Consider the following 11,275-nt stretch of genomic DNA (forward strand, 5'->3'; position numbering starts at 1 on the left):
TTTTTTTTTTTTTTTTTACTTGTTTAGTCTTTTTATGCCTCTTTCTATCCCCCAGTTGTTTTCCAAGAAGCATCTCTGCCTTTTTGGCAGATGCTTCATAGTTGGGAAGACATACATCAGAATTATCCAACCCATCCCACCATCTTGCAAAAGAGCTACATTCCCAGAGGAGGCTGGCCTCCCCTTAGCTCCCTCATAGGCCTCTCTCCTGGTTCTGGCTCCCACCGTTATCCAAGTGTGTTGGGAGCCACACTGGCCTCGCTGGATGACAGTCACAGTGAGGAAATGGCAGGTTTGCACAACTCCTGCCACGAGAAATGAAAAACTGGTATCTCCTTCTGCTACTACTGGCTCAGGTTGGAAGTGAGGCTGCTGGTATTGACCAGGCCTCACAATATTCCAAATCAGACCGATATTCCCCACACAGATACCTCATAAGGAAAAGCATATTCCTGCCTCTTCAAAAGAGATTTTAGATGAAAGCACTGTGGATGATTGTTAAAAAGGCTCTTCCTATGGGCCTTGTAGATCCAAGACTTAGATAATAAAGGGGGTTAAGAACACAAGAGTTACAATTGAGCCTGGCCCCGAGACAAAGAGCCTAATTTAGAGTTAAGGAACAGATAAGGGTGGAACTTAAGTTAACACTTGTACCTTTTCTAACTGGTGATGTATGGCAGTCCCTTCCCTGAGGCCTACTTTCCACAGACACCCTCCCTAACACTGGCGGCTGGGATGAGGATGGATAAGAGTCGCTAAAACATAACCTAAAAACAAAGGCTGACACATTTAGGACGTCCATGATGTTTACACATTCAGCATCAGGTCAAAAAAGTTTCCACAGGGCCGCCTGGGTGGTTCAGTAGGTTGAGCGTCCGACTTTGGCTCAGGTCATGATCTCACGGTTCATGGGTTCGAGCCCCGCGTTGGACTCTGTGCTGACAGCTAGCTCAGAGCCTGGAGCCTGCTTCGGATTCTGTATCTCCCTCTCTCTCTGACCCTCCTCTGCTCACTCTGTCTCTGTCTCTCTGTCTCACTCTCGGAAATAAATAAAACATTAAAAAAAAGTTTCCACAAACAACTTTATAACTAGCTCAAAAACATTCGTCCTCTTGCAAGCCAGATAGAATGACTCCTAGCCTATCTATATGCAAATTAACCTAGGTCCTAACACTAGCGTTATTCACTTAGAACAAATATGTATGTCATCCTGTTTTTCACTAAGAACATACTGTTATTTCTGTAGTTGTACGATTTACTCAACCTCACTATGATTGCGGTAATTCTGCAAGAGTACTTCCAAAAAACCTGTTTTTGTACACTTTTCAAAGCATCTCATCACAAAGAGTTTTCCATCGTAAAAATTCCTTTTCCTGATCTCATGTTGCCGTTGGACCTTTAAATAAAGACACCAAAACCGACAGGACAGAGATGGCTGCCTGGTGGTCAGAAAGAATCGCAGGGCTCTCTCGCTCGCTCTCGCCGACACCATCCATCCTTCAGGGACCCCTGGACAAGCGCAGCAGGGTTGTCTCTAGATTTCACAAAAATCCTCCTCTTTTCTAACCTCTACCCAGTCTCTCTTATTTGGGGTCTCTCGGGGGACAGGGGGCAGTGAATCCTCAAGCTGTCCTTCCGGCCCTCTGGCTGACCAGCCTGTGGTCCTCACAGGAGACGCGCATCCCTCGTGGGTGTGACTTCAATGCAAGGCAAACCTCGGTCTATGGACAGACACCATGCGCCCCTACCTCTTCACTCAAGTCTCATGCTTCAAAATCAGGGACTCTGAGAACTAGAGGGGCGGGGGGCTTTCCTATACCCTGCAGCAACTTGGTAAGGTGGGGCTCACTCGCCCCAGTTTACAGACAGAGAACCAGGGCTCAGTGGGGCTAAATGAGTGGTCCAAGGTCACTGGTGCCAAAGCTCTTGCTCTTCCACGGCATCACACGGCCTCTGCTTCTCAGTCTTTGTGAGACAGAACCACCGTGCCTTCCCAGTCATAACATGCTGGGCTATTTTCCCTTAAATGGCTTTATCGGGACAGAATCCACACGCCATACTATTCACCTGTTTGAAGTGTACAACTCTATGGATTTTAGTACATTCATAGATATGTGCACCCGTCACCATAGTCAATTACAGAACATTTTCATCACCTCAGAAAGAAACCCCATACCCTTTAGGGATGGCCACCTTATGTCCCTATTTTCCGCCAATCACTAATCTACTTTCTGTATCTATGTATTCACTTATAAATATAAATGAAGTATTATGTAAGTCACTTATATCCGTATAATATATTACTTATTCTAGACATTTCACGTCAATGAAATCATATATTATGTGGTCTTTTGTGACTGGCTTCTTTCATTTAGCAAAATGTTTTCAAGGATCATCCACGGTGTAGCATATATCAGTGCTTCATTCTTTCCCGTGGCCAAATAATAGTCCATTGTATGGACAATTCACATTTTGTTTACCCATTAGTCAGTGGGCGGACATTTGAGTTATTTTTACTTTTTGACTATTATAAATGGTATTGCCGTAAACATTTACGTACAAGTTTGGATGTTCAGGTTCCTTTTTCTTGAATGTATATATATCTATCTAGGAGTACAATTGCTGGGAGCATAAGCTATTTCTTCTTAAATGCTGCTAGTGTCTGGGGCCTTGAAGCCCCACAGACCTAGTTTCAATTCTGATTCTCCAATTTTCTAGTTGTAGTATTTCAGGCAAACACACCTCTCTTAGTCTGAGCCTCTTCATATGTAAAATAGAGATATAATTAGACCTACTTCCCAGTGGTTTTGTTGGCATTGGAGGAGATAATTAGATAGAATTCTTAGCCCTGTGAACAACCTACAGGAACAGGTACTTAATAAAGGCAGCTATTTAAAAAATCTCCCAAAGATGGGATCCCTGTAGAAAGAGGCTTAAGAAGAGTTGGTGGTGCAAAGTTTGGGAACCAGCGGGCTGGTGGTATCTCCAGCCCCTCTCTGCTTTAGTGATCGATGACTTAGGTGCGTGTGAGGTAGTCTGAGGTCCCGATGGGCGAGCAGGTAGATGGGAAGAGGTGAGAGAGTGGGCGGAGGCAGTGGTAGGAGCCAAGGGCAAGCAGAATGCTTTGTGCCTCTGAAGGCAGCAACTCCGTGCACAGAAGGGGGAAGTTAATCTCCTGCCCTTCATCTCTGCCCGGCCTGTGCTGTCCCCTAGGTCTTCTCTGATCTCTGCTAACCGATCTCATTTCCTTTCCCTTTGGTGAAATGGTTTCTCATTTCCCGGGCACCAGTGTGGCCCTTTGTGAGTCAGCAACCGTAGGGACTCAGCACCCTGGTTGAGTGGTTCCGGAATTGATTAGCTCTGGGGGAAATCCTGCCAGCGCTTTGCCTCTCGGGAGCGTAGGGAGCAGAGATTTGTTCCCATTGTTCACGCCCCACCTCCCTGAACAGGCCACATTAGCCTGTTCACTGAACCGTGGGGCCAGACAATGGCAGGCCTGGCTGTAGTGCTGACCCCCACAGTTTCTGAGAACACGCTGGTGGTGTCCCCGAGCTCACAGTAACCTGGGTGATTCTGACAAGGCCAGTAATCCAGGCTCAGGTCCTCGGGACAGAACGAGGAAATCTCTAGCCTGTGTTCCTGTAAGCAGGACGAGGGGAAAGGAGGCTGCCTGTAGGTTGATTATAAACTAGAAATAAAAACATCCCAACCACAAGCAAGCTTTGGGGGCCCCCCTCTAAAGGTCCTTGCCATTGTAAGGGAGTCACATTGTCACACCAGGCTGCCTGTGACTCACAGCCACTCAGTAGCAGGTCACATTGGCACATCCTGTTTCCGAGTTCATAAAGCTCTTCCACATACTTCATTTGCCCGTCACCATGCTTATACGAGAAAAGAAAGATAATTGTTTTTCCATTTTACATATGAGGAAATAGAGTCACTGAAAGGCCATGTGACTTCAACGGGGATTACAGGTTTCCTCGACCTCCACAGTCAAGAGCAACCCTTTGGCATAACAGGTGCTCATGCCAAAAGTCGCCCCATGGCATGATGATTTCTAATAAAGCCATTTCCCTCATTTTTATCATAAATGTAAGGTATACTTTCAAAGGGAGTGGCTCCTATGATTTCACGTAATTTAGTGAAATACAGGACTGGGGGGATGTGCGAGCATCTATGAGCCCACATCAGAAAGACAAACAGAAATGCATTGTGTTTATCATTTTTTTGTCCTATCTTTTACCCTTCTGTCCGACGTTTTTCTGGTTTTCAGCTGGGCCCCACCATCATGAGAACACACTTATGGCACATCTGTCAAACAAAATGGAGGGGTGATGGCATATCCTTCAGGTATACTCCCTTATAAGCAAATACCATCAGTGGAAAATTTCAAATTTGCAGAATGAGTAAACTGGCGGGGGGAGGGGGGATATTTATTTAAAAGTGACTTTCTATGGAACTCTTTAAAAACGCAAAACTCAGCATTCATGAAAGGTTTACTATTAAAGAGTTGTGTGGGGGCACCTGGCTGGCTCACTGGGAAGAACATGTGACTCTTGACCTTGGGGTCATGAGTTCGAGCCCCATGTTAGGTTTAGAGATTACTAAACAAACAAGAAAACTTAAAAAGAGTTGTGTGTTAAGTGGGAGAGAATTTATTGCGTAGAAGTTGAAGGATACCCAGACTCCTCAAAGGAGATGCTCTCAGTCTGTGACATTCTCATAATGTTCTTGGCCTTGGAAGGATGATCCTTTCCCTGCCTTGGGCCTGCACTTAGGAGAATCCTACATCTCACAGACTCCAAAATACAAAAATATATTCTACCTAACTCTCTCCCTCTGTCTGTCTGTCGGTCTCGCTCTCTGGTTTGGTAACCAATTGAGTGAGGGGGTAATTACAGGAGACAGTCACTTGGGTTGAAATGGACCCGCAGACCAGGGAAGAGCAAATCATAGCCTCTGCCCTAGGAGGCCAGGGAAAGATGATTTGAATGATTTACTTATTTATTTGGGGGCTTAGCTTTAAGGTATAATTTACAAACTATAAAACTCCCCATTTTTTAAGTGTTTGGCTTGATGGCTTTTGACCAATGTATACAGTTGTGTAACCACCAGACTATCAACACAGAGAACATTTTCATCACCCAGAGTCTGCGTAGTTAATCCCCTCACACTGTCCCGCCCTGGCAAACATTGATCCGCCTTCTCTCCCCGTAGCCTGCATCTCCCAGTAGGTCAGACGGGGGGACTCATGCGGTGTACAGCCTTCTGATGTCTGACTTCTCTCACTTAACATAATGCTTTTGAGTGCTTTAGGAGTGGCTTTTTTACATATGGTTGCATATACGTGTGGTGCATTCTCATTACTGAGTAACATTCTGTTGTCTGGATGTAGCACACTGTTTTACCGTTTACCAGTAGAAAGCGACTGGGTTGTTTCCAGAAGGCCTGCTTTGTTTATAATTGCTTCAAATTATGCAAGGTGGGTATGTAGCCAGAGAAATTTCCACAGGATAACGATGTTCTTTCCCCTCCCTCTATTCGGGCGATGTAGTATGGGGAGGTGCTTAGAACTGCCTGGAAATCCTGAGTTGGCAAAATGACGCTCAGGGAGGGGCGCATGCCTGCCTAGCCTTCCTGGGGACCTTGATGGTGTCAGGGCCTCTCTAGGCCCTCTGAACTCCAGTCACAGCTGGTATGCTGGCCTGTCCTGAGCCAGCAGGTCGGAGGCTCACCAGTGGTGGGCTGACCCAGGGGAGGGCTCGCCTCCTTTAGCCACTGGGGCACAGGGGTGTTGCTTGGGAAGAGGTTTCAAGGCCCTGGCTGGGAACGCAGGCCGGCTACGGGAATAGCTTGTTTATGGTTTCTAAATGTTTGGACATCTGACACACGTGCCTCCATTTGTATCCTTCCTCCAGGCCTACAAAGGTTACAGAAGGCGGGCTCCTGGCTGTAACTGGGGAGGGCATCTGGGAGCTTCTTCCTGCACTCCTATGAGCAAATGACTGCATGGCAACCAGTGGCCCTCTAGTGGCTCTGTATCTAAAAGCACCTGCTTTGCTCCCAGAGGGTAGCTTCTGTGCGGGGAGAATCTTACCTCATTATTCCATCTGGTTCCCTGACTGACAGCAGCTGTCAGGCCAGGAGAAAACTATCTGTGCTTGGCAGTCCTTCTCAGTGTCCCTGGTCTTCAACCTCACCCACCCCCCCCCACGGCAGCTGGTTCTGTCTTAGTCCCCTCACCCCCCCACCCATCTACTCAGTACCCTGGTCTCTGCAGAAACCTCCACCAGAGACTGCGTGGGGATGAGAAGGACCGGAGGGCCAGCGTGTACTCAGCCGCCACCCTGTGCCCAGCACACTTTCTGTCTCAGAAATATCAGGGCTCCCTGACATCTTAGGCTGGGCCCTCTTCACTTCCATTTCTTGGATGGATACAATGTCTTCTCTGTTTGTAGGATTCTCCCATTTGTGTCCCCTAAGCCTGAGAACCAAGCCACCATCTTGTCCTCACCCTCTCTTTTCTCCTATCTTCTTGGATTTGGTAGCCAATCTACCCTCCAAGCATTTCTCAAAGCCTTCCTTCTGCTGCACCTCCCTGCCTTGTGCCTGTGAGTCCCTGAGGGATCCTCCCCCCCGGGACCCACAGCCTTCTCCTCAACCTCTCACCCATCAGTCAGCGTCATCAGTCCAGAGCATTCTCTCGAAAACCACACTTGTGATTGTGCCACTTCAACTTAAACCCTTCTAATTCATCCTTCAAGTTCTGGGTGTTCTCTAGGACCATGACACATGTCCCTGGTGATAGAGTACAATGTGACAACGGCCTCTGTGCGCTGTTGTGCGGTGTGTGCAGAGTCATCCAGCCGACAGGAGGCGCTCCGGTGCAGCTGGGAAAAGGGGAACCTTTTCAATGGGCTCAAAGCCTTATCTCTTTCTCCTCCTGCACCCTCATACATACTGCTCCCCCCCTTAATGCACTACATTCCTGGTGAATTCCCAGTAATTATTTAATATTTTTATTTTTTTATTTCTAGGAGAGAGAGAGACAGCGTGAGCAGGAGAGGGTCAGAGAGAGAGGGAGATACAGACTCTGAAACAGGCTCCAGGCTCCGAGCCGGCAGTCAGCACAGAGCCCGACGCGGGGCTCGAACCCACGAACCGCGAGATCATGACCTAAGCGAAAGTCAGACGCTTAACCGACTAAGCCACCCAGGCGCCCCAGTGATTCTTTAAAGGTGCTGGGCTGTGTGGCCTGTAGGGAATAACCCTGCCTTTTTGCCTGTGAGTCTTCTCCTCATCCTTTAAAGGAGCTCAGATGTCCCTTCTGGGGAGTCTTCTCTGACATCTCTGCCCTCAGTAGGGACAAGCCNCACGAACCGCGAGATCATGACCTAAGCGAAAGTCGGACGCTTAACCGACTAAGCCACCCAGGCGCCCCCTGGGTCATAATTTTCTACCCATGTTAGTCTTCCTTTCTAGACTGTGAATCCTTGAGGTCAAGGCCTGTATATCGTCCAGAAGTCTGCAGGGTAGGTGTCTATTTTCAGACACCATATATCATGCACCTACTATGTACGGGGGCTTTCTGTTCTGTTGCCAGTATTGGAGGGCTAAGGTTATGACAAAGATCTCTCTTGAAGATCTAAATTGGAGTATAACTTATTAAGTATCACAGCAGAGATCTTCAAAGTCTCCCCATTCTCCTAAGTTCTGTACCATGATCGGAAGCAAAAAGGCTCTTAATAAGTGAAGAAGTGAGTTAATACACAGGGATGGATTGGTCAACCATGGAATCCAAGAAAAGTCAAGTCCCAGGCACAAATGTTGGATGACAAGGGAAGTTATGTCCAAATGCGGTCCCCAGAACAGGAAGCCTTGATGGTGTGTTCAGATGTCACCATCCCAAGGTGAACAGAGCTGGTGGGAGACACACCTGTGGTGGCTGGATTCCCCAGCTTGCAGCTGTCAGGCTCTGGGCTAAATGAGTCCAGGTTTTTCAGATAATGTTTTTTAATGTTTGTTTTTGAGAGAGAGAAGAGAAGGGGAAGGGGCAGAAAAAGAGGGGGACACAGAATCCGAATCAGGATCCAGGCTCTGAGCTGTCAGCACAGAGCCCCACATAGGGCTTGAACCCACGCACTGTGAGATCACAAGCTGAGAAGCTGGACACTTAATGGACTGAGCCACCCAGGTGCTCCAGGTAAACTTCTGATTCTGAGTTGGCTTCCGAGTAACAGGACTGCCGTTGGCCAGAATGGTTTGGTTCCTGTGGTGGTCAGCACTCACTGTCCATCACGGGCCTGGTCGGGCCTGTCTTCACTGTGTGCACAGACATCAATCAGGCTCTGGGCTTGCAACGCTAAAGGCCAGATCCTAGTCTGGAACAACCTTATGGAAGCCATGAAAGATACTCTGTGAACATCTGGGGTCACAGCCAGCATTCCCAGGAGGGGACAGGTCATTGTAACTATGTAGCTACTAGTGAGTTTTTTTTTTTTTTTTTTTAAGACAGGCAGCCTTCTGTACTGGCTGACTGTGCAGGCTCTGGGGCTGGATGACACAGGTTCATATTCTGGCAATGAGCTTGATCTTCCTGTGCCTCGATCTCCTCATTTACGAAATGAGAGCTACTTACCCAGCGCCACTGTCTCCACACCTTAAACTCATTCCGTTCTGGAAACAATCTTCAGCCAGACATGCTGGGAAGTTACAGGTGAGGAAAATTAAGCTGAAAGAGGTGAAGTCACTGGCCCACAGTCACAGGGTCACAAGGGACAGAGCCAAGATTCAAGCCTTCACCTGCTTCCTTAACGTGTAAGACATCTGGGCTCCCCCCAGCCCAGTTCTGTGCTGCCACCAGCCTGGGGCCATGGGCTTCCACCTCCACTGTTCCTGCCCCTCANCTTTTTTTTTTCTGTTAATACACTTAAAGATGATTTAAAAAATCATCTAAGGTGATGGTAGCAGGAGGTGCAATGCAATGCCCCCAGGGTGCTATTAGCAATTTGGCATTTCCATTTCCGGTGGGAATGTTAATGGCACCCTTGAAGCAGTGTCGTTATGATTAAGGCATTGTAACTGTAGGGCCTTGAACACGTGAACTTCAGCACAGGAACAAATGCAAACAAATACTCGCCAGAGCTAGTTGTGTACCTAAGCTTCTGTTTGCTCCCCTTTGCAACTCAAGTTCTAACCTATTACCAGGAACACCTAGAAGTTTCCTAGGACCACAGACTATTTGAGCTACTGGGGACGTGAGACCATCTGGTCCACTGCCCCAGTTGAGATGAGAAAAAACTGTCGGCCAAGGAGGATGCATGACTTGCCCAAGGTCACAAAGGTCATCAGCAGCAAAGCCAGGATAGGAGCCGGGACTTTCTGCTCCCAGACTGATGTGCTCTCTCTTTTCCATGCTGCCTGTGTGCCCATCTCTGAGCCGCAGTTCCCCCTTAAAATGATGTCTTAGCCACGCAGGCTGCTCTAACAAATGATTATAGGCTGGGCGACTTCAACAGCATTTATTTCTCAATTCTGGAGGCTGGAAGCCCAGGATCCAGTTTCTGGTGAGAGCCCCCCTCTGGTCTGCAGATGGCCATCTATTTGTTATCTTCCTGCTGCAGAGAACAGAGGAGAGGAAGGCTCCAATCCACCCTCATGACCCTGTCCTTTCTCAAAGTCCCTCTACCACAATGCCATCACACTGAGGATTAAGCTTCAACATAGGAATTAGGGGAAGGAAGGGGTTGGAGATGGAACACAAGCATGGAGTCCACTCACTGGGAATGAAAAAGGATTCCTAGATTTTAGGGTTGTGAGGCTGGAAGCGGGGGTTCATAGGAGTTGCTTTGGAAGCTGTAGGTATCATACTCTTGTCGCGAGGCAGCACAGTAGGGTGGAAAGAGCATGTGTTTGAGATAGTCCTGGGGTGGGGGTGGGGGTGGGGGTTCTGGCTGCNGAGACGTCTTTGGTACAAAAAGGTGATTTTATTAAGCCACGGGGACAGGACCCGTGCAGTGCAGTTGTGAAGAGCGATTGATTATATATTCACTCTTCATAACCCCAGTGCAGTTGTGAAGAGTGATTGATTATATATTGTTAGGCTCATGGAGAAAGAGGGATAGAGCTAAAGTAAGTTTCTAAAGAATTTGGAAGCAAGGCTTTCGGGACCTTGAGGGGCGAGCTGTTGTTAGGAGAAGGTTGCTTTTAGTCTTTAATAAAACAAAAACATGAAGTAAGGCAGCCATGAGTTGCTTGAAGAAGGTCACACCCTGCATGTTTCAAGTGTCTATGAGGGGGCTGCAAGCTCTGATGAGATTTAATTCAAGCTACATTTCTCTTGCTTTTGTTTCCCTTATCAGGATGATCCCATCTCCTGCCTAAAGTTATTATGGAGGGGTGCCTGGGTGGCTCAGTCATGATCTCCCAGTTTGTGGGTTCGAGCCCCGCATCAGGCTCCTGCTGTTAGCACAGGGCTGCTTCGGATCCTCTGCCTCCATCCCACTTGCATGCAGTCTCTCTCTCAAAAATAAATAAACTTTAAAAAACATACAGTTATTATGGAACTTAAATGAGATTTTATGTAAAATTCTGAGTGTCTGTCAAAATATTAAATACTAAATTCTCTGTCAAAGATAGAATACTAATAATCTGTCTTTCCTATGCTCACCGTCTTTTGAAGGCATCACTGAAATCAGACATTTGGAAATATTGCCAGAACCGGAAGAATGCTTGCTGTTAAGAGGAATTGGTTCAGATCAAACACACAGGCTTTTCCTTTACTAAGGGTGTCTACCGTTTCCCAAGGTGTCCGTGAACCCAGCTGCATGGAGAACAGGCAGACACGACTTGCCATGAGGTTGACAAAATGTCAGGGGCTGGCTGTCAGAATGAAAGCCTGGGGCTTCAGTATTCAGTGTAAGTAGGCTGTGCTATTCATGTGGGCCTCATTTGCTTATGTAAGCAAACACTCAGACTTGGCCTTGTTTACAACCAGGCATGGATTAGCCCCACAGGGAGGCCACGCAAAAGGGGAGCCAGGACTGCTAACCTTCCACGTCACCCTTTCCCCCTCCCCCTGCAATGGAGTATGGTATCCATAAGAGACCCTCGACCAGATCTTACACTTTTTCAACCTGTTTTTAGACCCAAGGGGTCCTGTTTTCCTATTCTTACTCCTTTCTAGTTTGTTTTTAAAGGTAGTATACCTGTGTAAAACCCACACGCGATGGAGTGGTTTCCAGTCTCGGTCCCTCTCCAACCTTGATGTGCTCCC

This window comes from Crocuta crocuta, unplaced genomic scaffold, assembly GCF_008692635.1.
Source record: "Crocuta crocuta isolate KB4526 unplaced genomic scaffold, BGI_CrCroc_1.0 scaffold70, whole genome shotgun sequence".
In the NCBI taxonomy this organism is placed as follows: Eukaryota; Metazoa; Chordata; class Mammalia; order Carnivora; family Hyaenidae; genus Crocuta; species Crocuta crocuta.